This window comes from Helianthus annuus, chromosome 13 (assembly GCF_002127325.2).
Source record: "Helianthus annuus cultivar XRQ/B chromosome 13, HanXRQr2.0-SUNRISE, whole genome shotgun sequence".
Classification (NCBI taxonomy): domain Eukaryota; kingdom Viridiplantae; phylum Streptophyta; class Magnoliopsida; order Asterales; family Asteraceae; genus Helianthus; species Helianthus annuus.
The window spans coordinates 57,673,494-57,686,650 of NC_035445.2; positions in this window are offsets into that span (position 1 = coordinate 57,673,494).

The window sequence follows — 13,157 nt, forward strand, 5'->3', positions numbered from 1 at the left end:
ACCCAACCCTATACCCCCCCCCCCTCATGCGACGGTCACCTTAGGGTGACCCACACTTCCATTTTGTTTGATTATTTTATTGAATAATGTTGGAAGATATGGAACACATTACATGTTGGACATTAGGGAAATTGGTTTATAAATAAGTCTCTAAGTCTTGAACCTTCATTTCATCAACTCACCACAACAACAAAGCTCTCTCTCTCTCTTCCTCTACACCACCTCATGTCCGCCACCCCCTCACCATACTACCACCATCATCCACCATTGTTCAACCATTTCTCATACATACAAAGGAGCAAGGAGTCCTACAAACAAGCCCGGTGCTCTCGGAAGTTCAAGAACCACTCTAGTTTCCTTTTATCCACTACTTTTACGCCTTGTTTCTTCCCTAGCCTTGTGCTAGTAGTAAGTGCTTCTAATCATCATCTTGATCTTGTTTTTGGTGGTTAATAGTTGATTTAATGGTTAAAAGTTAAGGAACACTAATGAACCTAATCTAAAGTCTTGAACATAAGTGTTAAAGGGTGGATAAAGAGAAGATATGTGTGTAAATCATGTAAATCTTGTGTAGTTATGATTATTTGATGTTGTTTGTTACTAAAAGTAGGATGGATCATCATCTAGACATACTAGATCATGTTCAAGAACATGAACTAGTAAGATGTTAGTGTGAGAAATATGAAAGATGATGAAACCATCCACCATGAACTTGAAACTTGAATAAACATAATTTTTCTTGTAAAATGAAGTTGTAAACTTGTGGATCTAAAGATCTACAAGTGGTTTTTCGGAAGAACCAAGCGGAAGATACTAGTTTTGTTAAAACCCGGATATTTTATGAATTTTATGAACTAGAAGCATTTATAGTAACTAAACAAGTGTGTAAACACTTGTGTAACAAGGAAATTTCATAAAGAAATATTTTTGTAAATCTTGACTAGAAGTTGTTAAACTTCAAATTCTTTAAAAATAAAGTTTTCAAGAAACTAAACTTATTTTTAAAGATAACAAAACCTACTAAATGTGTTAGTGACTTACTACATATTTTTACAAAACTTTCAAGTTCATGAGCTTATGATTTAGTCTTATTTTGTCAAGATTAGTGATTAAATATTGTATACATTGTTGATTGATGATTGTTGATTGGTTTTTGAAAAGAAAATGATATGCTAAAAGCATGGACACCTCCATTTACAGAGGAAACTCTGGCAAAATTTTTCCAGAAATATAACACTTAGAAATATTTTTCTAACAAATAATTACAAATATAATTTTTAACTTGTTTTCAAAAAAAAAAAAAACTTCGCCATGATTTTTATTACAAAATACCAAGTACCGGAGGTGGATTTTCGTAAATAAAACTTGTTAAATATATATTTAGAATATATATTTTATAATAAGACGCTTGTGTGATTGTGTGATTATTTTGTGAACTAGATATATTATTTTTAGGATAAAAATAATATAACTTGGAAATACCGTAAAAATACTACTCCAAAATAATATCAACGCTCTCACAAAATAAGTATTTAAGTTATACAAGTATCGTAATACGATGCGAACTCCAAAAATGTAACTTATGTATTTTTCAGAAAAATACTCCTATTTGTACATTTTTGTGAAAATATTATTTTGGAAAAACTTATGAAATAAAATATAATATTTTTGGGAAAAATATATATTTTTTGGATTAAAACATTTTAGACAAGGTGATTAAAAATATATTTTTCAAGTGAGACTTAAAAATATATTTTTCGGAATTATAAAATACACATGTATTATTACCCCCATCCTTGGGAAGGAATATACTTATAAAATAAATAAGAAGTGTGAATACAAAATAGTTACCTAACTATTTTTCCAAAAACGTTAAACCCTAAGCCAAGGCACGGCCGTCCGTCTAATAGGAATTAGTACGTGTAGGTCGTCACACTGCAGATTGAGTTGGAGACTGACGTTTCTGGAGACGCACTTCTGTGAGTTCATGTTCCCCCCTTTTCTCTTAACTGTTTTCAGTTTTATAACTTCGGGGGTGAAATACATGTTACAATTATTTAGAATATTTTTATACATGGTATGGTTGGCTTAAGGAGGGTTAGGATGTGACAACTCGTATTTTAAACCCGTTCTTGTAATAAATATGTGAGCATGTGAACTTGACTGATCGATTGAATGTTATGACATTACGATGTATAATTATGTAAACGTTACTAATTAAGTGATTACGTGAATGATATGTTTATGTGTTGGGTAACGCATGGGTATGTACACAATCTAGCCCAATCGCACAATACACACTCACACAAGACCACACAAACTATTTGGGCCGCACATCATGTGCACGGATCAATGGCAGCCCAAGTAGTGGCCGGCCCATTGTTTTATACGTACAAACATACACACATGAGGGGATTTTCACCTCATTCGTTGCAACATACATTACACACACAAAAACCCTAGTGCCTCCTTTCTTCTCTCTAACCCGACGGCGAACAACTCTTTGGATCGAAGACCTTGCCATTCAATTCGGCTCACCCTGTCTTTGTTTGATTTCAATAGGTTAGTGTATTACTTTTGGGTTTATGATTTCTGTGGTGCTATGCGTGTTACATGATGTCATTCGGTTAGAATTATATAATGAACAATAATGGTTGCATGATAATATGTTAGGAACCGGATTGAATGATGATAAATGTAATCGGCTTCATGTTTGTTATGAATCGAATTATTTAGGTAATGATGTCAGATTGTATGTTGCTAATCGAATGATGTGTGTGTTCATATATGGATGATATGCTTAATTGTTAAGTTAACGTGTATGCTAGTAATCGGACCGAATCATGCGGGTTGTTAAGATATTGGGTGTTGTTTATGTGTTGATTAGCTTAGGATTCATGGGGATTAGATGTTTAATTGCCTTGTTTGATCGAATATTGGTAACACAAGAAACTGTTAATTCGTATTGGAAATTTGGAAACTATTAACTAGCTTGTAATCGTGTACATGAAATCCGGAACTTAGTTACAATCGCACAAGCGGGAATATTGGGTCAGACGCACTGATTGGGCCGTACCAGCCCACATTGGTCGCACAACATGTCCTCGGTCGTACAAGGTTGGTCTGGTCGCACAAGTGAATCTGGGCCTACCTGTTGGGCCGGGCAGTCCAAAATGTCCAATCGCACAACTCAGTTGACTCGTACAAGATTCCCTATGTTGGGCCGGGTACATTGGGCTGAATATGTTACGGATTGTTATGTATATGGGCCGGGGTATTGGATCGCACAAGGATGTCTTTTGTTTTATTTAATTGGGCCGAGACATCTATGTTTGATTGTTATATGGTTGGGCCGATAATGTTGGGCATATACATTCACATCGCACAAGATGGTTGGGCTCGCACAAGCTCAATGGCCCAACCATCCGAAACGCACAAGCATGATTTCATTTCACTCTTGACTGTTTACGTGCTATACGATGTTGCCATGATCTATACGTGATAGTAACGTGTTAACTTATGTGATTCATACGTGCATTATCTTAGTCAAATCCTGACTTGCATGGTAACCCTGTTAGGACGTGGTTGACCACCCTTAGTTCAAGAGTCTTATATTGTGTATCTGCCGAGCAAACCAAGGTGAGTTCACACAGCCAAGGCATGGGATTCCCGGGTTGGGAATTGGGTTGGATATGTTGGAATTGAATGAGTTACTCGTACTTACGCATACACCAGACTATAGACCATCGTCCTCAGGTTAGTCAGGACACGTTACGTAAAGCCTACGTAACCCAGTATTTGCCATATGTCTCCCGGGTCGGGAGGACACGTTACGTAAAGCCTACGTAACCCAATACCATCCACTGGCTTCCGGGTCGGAAGGCCACGCTGCGTAAAGCCTGCGTAGCCCCCACGCGTACCACTGTCCTCGGGGAAGGGCACGTCACGTAAAGCCTACGTGACCCTGTACGTTTTCCTGTTCTCGGTAAAGAAGAACACATGGTCGGAAATTAGTCTAGTAAGTACCATAATGAGAAGCCCGTTATAAAGGATAAACGTGAGAATTACTCACCAATAGAATACACTTGCTTGGGAAGCCTTATTAGATGAACTTACGCATGATTATTACAAACTTATTTCCTGTGAACTCGCTCAACTAGTTTGTTGATTATTTGCTGCATGCCTTGCAGGGCCTTAGGTATACGTGGAGCTTGCACCAGAGGAGAAACGGGTCGTTGTGGACAAGAACTCGTGAATGCCTATTAAACACTTTTACATTCACACATTGATACTTATGTTTTGGGTTTTACATTTAATGCTTCCGCTACTTAAACAGTGTTTGGTTTTGGAACATCAATCGTATCTATTATTATTAAATGCTATGTTTGATATGATTGATGGCTTGATCCTGGTCAGTCACGCCTCCAAGCGGTGGTACTCCGCGTGTGGGATTTTGGGGGTGTGACAGATTGGTATCAGAGCCATTGGTTATAGAGAACTTGGTTTTAATAAGGGAAAACGTTTTTATTAAAACCAGACTATAACCAGAACAGTGCTCTCAACGATCCACAACGACGCTTCGCTCCACGTGCAAGACTCGACATTCTAGGTAATAAGGTTTATATTCATTACCTGTTTGCTAGAACTGCTTAGAACATTGCTCGCATTACGCTTAGATACACATGCCTTTGTTATATGAGAACGCTTATATGCCTACACTTTTCTGTCATCGCCCTACTCGCGAACCATTCTTACCTATGCTACTTGTTACTATGAAGATCATGTCTGGACGAATCAACATGACACAAGCCCAGCTAGAGGCTCTTGTTCAGGCTCAAGTTGCTGCGGCAGTTGCAGCAGCTCAAGCAGGTAGTATATCCTGCAGTATAGGCACACACTAGGATCTTTAGATCCTACATTAACTCTCGTATTTAACTTCGTCCTATTCGTACACAATAGGTCAACACGCGCAGCAGCCTGTCTGCACATTCAAGAACTTCATGGACTGTCGTCCAAATTCTTTCAGTGGCACAGAGGGGGCAGTGGGACTCCTCCACTGGTTTGAAAAGTTAGAATCGGTATTCGAAATGTGCGAGTGCCCTGAGGCTCGCAAGGTCAAGTTTGCCACCGGTACTTTGGAGGGAATAGCACTGACTTGGTGGAACGCCCAAGTCCAGATCTTAGGGTTGGCAGCTGCTAACGCCACCCCATGGAACGATTTCAAGGAACTCATCAAGCGTGAGTACTGTACACGTGAGGATATTCACAAGTTGGAAGACGAGCTGTATAATCTGAAGATGGTTGGGTCAGAAATCGAAGCATATACCAAACGGTCGAATGAGCTGGCCGTTCTGTGTCCAACTATGGTGGACCCTCCATACAAGCGCATTGAGTTGTATCTCAAGGGATTGGCGCCAGAAATTCAGAGCCACGTGACGTCGGCTAACCTCGAAAACATCCAGGAAATCCAACGCCTCGCTCACCGTATCACCGATCAGGCAGTGGATCAGAATAAACTGCCCAAGCGTGTTAATGCTACTGCTAACGTCACCACTTCAGCTACTCCTGCTACATCTGGTGACAGTAAAAGAAAATGGGATGGAGATTCTAGCAAAAGTTCAGCATCCGTTCAGCCACAAGCTCAGCAACAGAAGATTGACCACTATCAGAGTCCCAGTCAGCAATCCTCTGGTAGTCACAGACAGAGGAGATATCAGGGTAGTCAACCTAGGTGCCACAACTGCAACACGCATCACCACGGCCCGTGTAACAAGGGTCGCTGTCAAAGGTGTCTTAAGATGGGGCACGAGGCTAAAGACTGTAGGAGCCCTCGTCCTGCGAATCAGAATCAGCAGCCTCAGCAACCAGCTCCACAGAACCAGCAGCAGCAGCAGCAGCCACAGCGTGGAAATCGGGGATGTTTCCAGTGTGGGGCTGAAGGTCATTTCAAACGAGATTGCCCTCAGCTGAACCAGAATCGCAACAACAACAACCAGGGCAACGGGAATAACAACAACGGGGGAAACAACAACAACGGCAATGAAGCTCGTGGTCGTGCATTCGTACTAGGTCGGGGCGACGCAGTGAACGATCCCAACGTTGTTATGGGTAAGTTTCTCCTCGACAATATTTACGTTACTGTTTTGTTTGATTCGGGTGCGGATACAAGCTATATGTCTGTGAAAATGTGTCAACTGCTAAAACGTGCACCAACACTTTTACCCATCAAACACGTAGTAGAGTTAGCTAACGGTAAAAGTCTAGAAGCCACGCACGTAGTTCAGGGTTGTAATCTTATCCTAGCTGGTCAAGCTTTCACGATCGACCTCATTCCCATAGTTTTGGGTAGCTTCGACGTCGTGATTGGGATGGATTGGTTGTCCCAACACCAGGCAGAAATTTTATGCAGCGAGAAGATTATTCGTATTCCTCGTTCGGGTCAGGAAGCTCTAGAAGTTCAAGGCGACAAGAGTGGTGCTGTGGTTGGCATCATCTCTTTCTTGAAGGCTCAGAAATGCTTACGAAAGGGGCACACAACCATTTTGGCTCTTGTTTCAGATGCATCAGCAAAGGAAAAGAAATTGGAGGATATTCCAATTGTACGTGATTACCCTCAGGTGTTTCCTGAAGACTTACCTGGCTTACCGCCTCATCGTCAGGTTGAATTTCAAATCGAGCTCGCTCCAGGAGCAGCACCCATAGCTCGCGCACCATATCGTCTAGCTCCATCAGAATTGGAGGAACTGTCAAAGCAGCTACAAGAGCTCTTGGAAAAGGGCTTTATTCGTCCAAGCTCTTCGCCTTGGGGAGCTCCAGTACTTTTCGTGAAAAAGAAAGACGGTACGTTCAGGATGTGCATTGACTACCGTGAACTCAACAAGGTGACGGTGAAGAACCGTTATCCTCTTCCGCGCATTGACGACTTATTCGACCAGTTGCAAGGGTCGTGCTACTATTCGAAGATAGACTTGAGGTCTGGTTACCATCAGCTGAGAGTCCGGGATGAGGACGTCTCCAAGACAGCCTTCAGAACTAGTTACGGTCACTACGAGTTTCTCGTCATGCCATTCGGGTTAACGAACGCGCCTGCTGTATTTATGGATCTTATGAACAGGGTGTGCAAACCCTATCTCGACAAATTCGTCATTGTTTTCATCGACGACATTCTGATTTACTCCAAGAGTCAGGAGGAACACGAACAGCATCTTCGCCTTATTTTGGAACTCCTTCGGAAGGAACAGTTGTACGCCAAGCTTTCTAAATGCGACTTCTGGCTTCGTGAAGTCCACTTCTTAGGCCATGTGGTGAACAAGGATGGGATCCATGTCGATCCATCCAAGGTAGATTCGATCAGGAACTGGCCTGCACCGCGTACGCCGACAGAAATACGCCAATTCTTGGGTTTGGCAGGCTATTACAGACGGTTTATTAAAGACTTTTCGAAGATTGCTCAGCCGCTTACACTACTAACACAGAAGGGTGTTACCTATCGCTGGGGAGAGCCCCAGGAGACTGCTTTTCAGCACCTAAAGGATAGACTTTGCAGTGCACCTATCCTCTCATTGCCAGAGGGCACAGACGACTTCGTGGTATATTGTGATGCATCCATTCGGGGACTTGGATATGTGTTGATGCAGCGGGATAAAGTTATTGCCTACGCCCCTCGCCAACTTAAGGTTCACGAACGGAACTACACGACGCACGATTTAGAGCTGGGAGCTGTGGTTTTCGCGCTTAAGATATGGCGACACTACCTGTACGGTACCAGGTGCACGATTTACACCGATCACAGGAGTCTCGAGCATATTCTTAAGCAGAAGGATTTGAACATGCGTCAACGACGATGGGTCGAACTACTGAACGATTACGAATGCGCTATCAAGTACCATCCAGGCAGGGCCAATGTTGTGGCTGACGCCCTCAGTCGGAAAGACACCTTACCACGGCGCGTGCGAGCGCTACAGCTTACGATTCAGTCTAGCCTTCCCACACAGATACGAAGTGCTCAGGCAGAAGCTTTGAAGCCCTAAAACGTCAAGGCTGAAGCCTTACGCGGCTCACGACAGCAAATGGAACAGAAGGCAGACGGTGCCTACTATGTAACGGGGCGTATTTGGGTCCCACTTTATGGCGGTCTACGCGAACTTGTAATGGATGAAGCTCACAAGTCTCGCTACTCGGTACATCCAGGGTCGGATAAAATGTACCACGACATTAGCACTACTTATTGGTGGCCTAGTATGAAGGCCCACATCGCTACGTACGTTGGGAAATGTTTGACCTGTGCGAGAGTCAAGGTCGAATATCAGAAACCAGCTGGTCTACTTCAGCAGCCTAAGATACCACAATGGAAATGGGAAGAAATTTCCATGGATTTCGTTACAGGCCTACCTAGATCCCAGCGTGGGAATGAAACCATATGGGTGATCGTGGATCGACTCACCAAGTCTGCACACTTCCTACCTATAAAGGAAACGGATAAGTTCTCCACTCTCGCAGACGTCTATCTTAAAGAAGTTGTTTCGAGGCACGGAGTGCCCACATCTATCATTTCGGATCGCGACGCACGATTCACGTCAGAACTTTGGCAAGCAATGCATAAATCTTTCGGCTCACGATTAGACATGAGCACAGCATATCACCCTCAGGCGGATGGGCAGTCTGAGCGAACGATCCAAACACTAGAAGACATGCTTCGAGCATGCGTCATCGATTTCGGCAACGGCTGGGAAAAGCACCTCCCTTTGGTGGAGTTTTCTTACAATAACAGTTATCACACCAGCATTCAAGCCGCTCCATTCGAGGCATTGTACGGGCGTAAATGTCGGTCACCTCTCTGTTGGGCAGAGGTGGGGGATAGTCAGATCACGGGTCCAGAGATAGTAGTGGACGCCACAGAAAAGATCGCACAAATACGACAACGCATGGCGGCAGCACGCGACCGTCAGAAAGCCTACGCGGACAAGCGTAGAAAGCCATTGGAATTTGAGGTCGGGGACCGGGTTTTATTGAAAGTCTCACCCTGGAAGGGTGTGGTTCGTTTTGGCAAACGGGGCAAACTAAATCCGCGTTACGTCGGACCATTCGAAATCATAGAAAAGATTGGCAAAGTAGCATACAAGTTGAAACTACCAGCTGAACTCGGGGCAGTTCACAATGTTTTTCATGTATCGAACTTAAAGAAGTGCCTATCAGATGAAAACCTCATCATTCCTTTCAAAGAACTCACTATCGACGAGCGGTTGCAGTTCGTCGAGGAGCCAGTTGAAATCACGGACCGGGATGTGAAGGTCCTCAAAAACAAGAGAATCCCTCTTGTTCGAGTTCGTTGGAACTCCAAACGTGGCCCAGAGTACACCTGGGAACGCGAAGACAGGATGACAGAAAAGTACCCCCAGTTATTCGAAACCAATGCTACCACTACTGAGGCTGAAGCTACTACTTCGGAATTTCGGGACGAAATTCCAGATCAACGGGGGGAGGATGTGACACCCCAGGAAAATCAGTGAAAAATGCAGTTTACCTAGCTTCCTCAGTGAGTGCATACCAAATTTCGGGACGAAATTTCCAATTAGTTGGGGATAATGTGACAACTCGTATTTTAAACCCGTTCTTGTAATAAATATGTGAGCATGTGAACTTGACTGATCGATTGAATGTTATGACATTACGATGTATAATTATGTAAACGTTACTAATTAAGTGATTACGTGAATGATATGTTTATGTGTTGGGTAACGCATGGGTATGTACACAATCTAGCCCAATCGCACAATACACACTCACACAAGACCACACAAACTATTTGGGCCGCACATCATGTGCACGGATCAATGGCAGCCCAAGTAGTGGCCGGCCCATTGTTTTATACGTACAAACATACACACATGAGGGGATTTTCACCTCATTCGTTGCAACATACATTACACACACAAAAACCCTAGTGCCTCCTTTCTTCTCTCTAACCCGACGGCGAACAACTCTTTGGATCGAAGACCTTGCCATTCAATTCGGCTCACCCTGTCTTTGTTTGATTTCAATAGGTTAGTGTATTACTTTTGGGTTTATGATTTCTGTGGTGCTATGCGTGTTACATGATGTCATTCGGTTAGAATTATATAATGAACAATAATGGTTGCATGATAATATGTTAGGAACCGGATTGAATGATGATAAATGTAATCGGCTTCATGTTTGTTATGAATCGAATTATTTAGGTAATGATGTCAGATTGTATGTTGCTAATCGAATGATGTGTGTGTTCATATATGGATGATATGCTTAATTGTTAAGTTAACGTGTATGCTAGTAATCGGACCGAATCATGCGGGTTGTTAAGATATTGGGTGTTGTTTATGTGTTGATTAGCTTAGGATTCATGGGGATTAGATGTTTAATTGCCTTGTTTGATCGAATATTGGTAACACAAGAAACTGTTAATTCGTATTGGAAATTTGGAAACTATTAACTAGCTTGTAATCGTGTACATGAAATCCGGAACTTAGTTACAATCGCACAAGCGGGAATATTGGGTCAGACGCACTGATTGGGCCGTACCAGCCCACATTGGTCGCACAACATGTCCTCGGTCGTACAAGGTTGGTCTGGTCGCACAAGTGAATCTGGGCCTACCTGTTGGGCCGGGCAGTCCAAAATGTCCAATCGCACAACTCAGTTGACTCGTACAAGATTCCCTATGTTGGGCCGGGTACATTGGGCTGAATATGTTACGGATTGTTATGTATATGGGCCGGGGTATTGGATCGCACAAGGATGTCTTTTGTTTTATTTAATTGGGCCGAGACATCTATGTTTGATTGTTATATGGTTGGGCCGATAATGTTGGGCATATACATTCACATCGCACAAGATGGTTGGGCTCGCACAAGCTCAATGGCCCAACCATCCGAAACGCACAAGCATGATTTCATTTCACTCTTGACTGTTTACGTGCTATACGATGTTGCCATGATCTATACGTGATAGTAACGTGTTAACTTATGTGATTCATACGTGCATTATCTTAGTCAAATCCTGACTTGCATGGTAACCCTGTTAGGACGTGGTTGACCACCCTTAGTTCAAGAGTCTTATATTGTGTATCTGCCGAGCAAACCAAGGTGAGTTCACACAGCCAAGGCATGGGATTCCCGGGTTGGGAATTGGGTTGGATATGTTGGAATTGAATGAGTTACTCGTACTTACGCATACACCAGACTATAGACCATCGTCCTCAGGTTAGTCAGGACACGTTACGTAAAGCCTACGTAACCCAGTATTTGCCATATGTCTCCCGGGTCGGGAGGACACGTTACGTAAAGCCTACGTAACCCAATACCATCCACTGGCTTCCGGGTCGGAAGGCCACGCTGCGTAAAGCCTGCGTAGCCCCCACGCGTACCACTGTCCTCGGGGAAGGGCACGTCACGTAAAGCCTACGTGACCCTGTACGTTTTCCTGTTCTCGGTAAAGAAGAACACATGGTCGGAAATTAGTCTAGTAAGTACCATAATGAGAAGCCCGTTATAAAGGATAAACGTGAGAATTCCTCACCAATAGAATACACTTGCTTGGGAAGCCTTATTAGATGAACTTACGCATGATTATTACAAACTTATTTCCTGTGAACTCGCTCAACTAGTTTGTTGATTATTTGCTGCATGCCTTGCAGGGCCTTAGGTATACGTGGAGCTTGCACCAGAGGAGAGGCGGGTCGTTGTGGACAAGAACTCGTGAATGCCTATTAAACACTTTTACATTCACACATTGATACTTATGTTTTGGGTTTTACATTTAATGCTTCCTGTTTTGGTCAAAAATCACACAAGGATAATGTAACCAAACTTTATGTAAATGGGGTATGATGCTTGGTTAGCTATGATAGTAAAGGATCACTTCTGTGATAAAGATGCAAAGACACAATGATTTATACGAGGAAAAAGCCCTTGATCAATGTATGATCTCCGGCATAAAAAACCTCGGGTGATGGCAACTACCGATCACCAATTTCAATATAACAAAAATGTAGTTACAACTTCGGATGATAATGAGCTGAGTACAAGGATCACTGAGTGTCTAAGTGTTGAGAGTTGTGTCGTATGTTGTGTGTGTTCTTCCGAATGAGGAAGATGGGTATTTATACATGTGTAGGTAACTTATTTTAGGTAGATAGACCACTAATCAGCTCATTACCCCTTTAGAAATAAAGATAATCTAGCCTAAATTGCTGCCCTTAGATCAAGCCATGTTTCCATATCCGGCACAACGTTCATCTTCAATTCAGCTCTTGCCATATTTATAAAAGCGCGTCCCTGGATCATGATATGTAGGGCATATCCTGCTAGATATTCCTGCAAAATAATATTGTAGTAATCGAAAATGACCGTTAGTATAAGGATCACCATATCGTCCCATGATCCTGATCCTGAAGTCTGGCTGAGGATCACTATCTGCCAAAGAAACAAGGATCACTTGTCAGGATCACGTATAAGGATCATTTATAGTAAAATCCAGCCCCAACAATTGCCCCCAAAATATAAGGAGTTAAATGTAAATGGATGAGTTATATTTTGTTTTGAGCTTATCTCTAACGGACGATTCCGATTTACTAGCCGTTGCACATGGACTAGCCGTTATGATATTTACGTCACTGATGTGACAATCCCTGCGAATCATCATTATAAATAGGAGATAGGGTTAGGATCACTTTGTATTTAAATTCGAAGTATCTCCCTTTATAACCATCATTGAAGACTCTTGATCAGGTATCATCCTCCTCTTTCTCTTCTTTGCTCTGTTCTTTCTTGCTTTTACTCTGTTTTTTGTCTCGAACATGCTTCTTCGGAATTCACCGCACAAAGGCTCTAAGAAGGATAGTCCCTTGAAAAGCCAGGGGATTATCAAGGATTCTCCTATGGAGAGGTGCTGTTTTACCGATATCCAAATAGACAAGATTCGCCATTGTTTCCCAGCGAATGTTGTTTTCAAACCCTTTGATCCTACTGCTCTGAGTGATTTTGTTTCGGACACTTGGGTGGCCTTTCCTGCTACTCCTTTCCTCATCGGGTATTCATATCCTTTTCCGACATTTACCCAATCTTTCTTTTCTCTTGCCGGCATCTCATATATCCAGGCTATGCCGATGATCTGGAGGGTTC